This window comes from Propithecus coquereli, unplaced genomic scaffold (genome assembly GCF_000956105.1).
Source record: "Propithecus coquereli isolate 6110/MARCELLA unplaced genomic scaffold, Pcoq_1.0 Scaffold186, whole genome shotgun sequence".
NCBI classification, from domain to species: Eukaryota; Metazoa; Chordata; class Mammalia; order Primates; family Indriidae; genus Propithecus; species Propithecus coquereli.
The window spans coordinates 518,598-519,625 of NW_012143412.1; the positions used below are offsets into that span (position 1 = coordinate 518,598).

The 1,028-nt window shown below is 33.2% G+C and overlaps 1 protein-coding gene across 1 annotated transcript in view; it reads left to right on the forward strand.

The window, feature by feature from the left end:
- NUP205 (nucleoporin 205kDa) overlaps window positions 1-1,028 on the forward strand; it is a 129,034-nt gene that overhangs the window by 57,967 nt on the left and 70,039 nt on the right. The gene's annotated exons all lie outside the window — the stretch shown is intronic.

Consider the following 1,028-nt stretch of genomic DNA (forward strand, 5'->3'; position numbering starts at 1 on the left):
CATCCTATATTCCCATTCCCAAACTCAGGCATGATAAAATTATATGCAATGGAAATAATGATTTTAAAATAATTTTAAAAACTACCCTGTCTATAATGACCAAACCAGTCTTATTACAATAATTTGCAGTGGGTTTTTTAAGCAAAATTTTAATTTTACTGTCTGTATAGTTGTACATAATTTTCCTTTGGCAAAAGTACTTTTCCTTACTTGATTCATGACTTTTAAATACATTTTTAATAAGAAACTGATAATGTGGTCATTCGGGGCAAGCCTACCAGTGATTGTGTCTTCTTATCTTCTTTGACTATAGCCGTGGGATGGAAGCCTGGTCTAAGAATTAAAAGACCTGTGCTTGACTTCCAGCCTGTTTGCTGCCAAGCTTTATGTATGGTCTTGGAGAATTCATTCATTCACTGCTCTGAGCTTCACTGGCTTCACTTATTAACATAAGGATGATTAGATAAGATGATTTCTTAGATCTTTCCCAGCTAAGATTCTTAGAGACAATGTGAAATATTTGATACTTGGAGAAGTGTCCAAATCTTATGTTTAATTGTAAAGTGACTGTGACTGCATACCAAATGCTTTAGATTTGTCAATGAAGCCCAAACATCTGCTATAAAAATGTGTCTTTATTAGTAATGCATTAAAAAATGTTTTACCTTGAAAACGAGCCAATTCATTATCCGTTAGCAAAATAAAGCAAAATAAATTGAGATTTCTTTATTACTTAGTATAAATTTAAAGTAGATGAGGGACTTCCCTCATTTTCTGGAGGAAAAAGTGGGAGAAATGAAAAGCCTGGCAAGGCTGCCTTAACCTTGTACTATTTTATTGTTATTGAAATATTTGTGTCTTTCTATAGTGGGAAGTTGCGGAGGTTGTTTTGGAAGTGTTTTATAAATTGCTCAGAGATTATGAGCCTCAGCTTGAAGATTTTGTAGACCAGTTTGTGGAACTACAAGGTAATTTAATTCTGTCACTTTCAAACAAGGCGTCAGCTATTTATATAGCTATTTGTTATT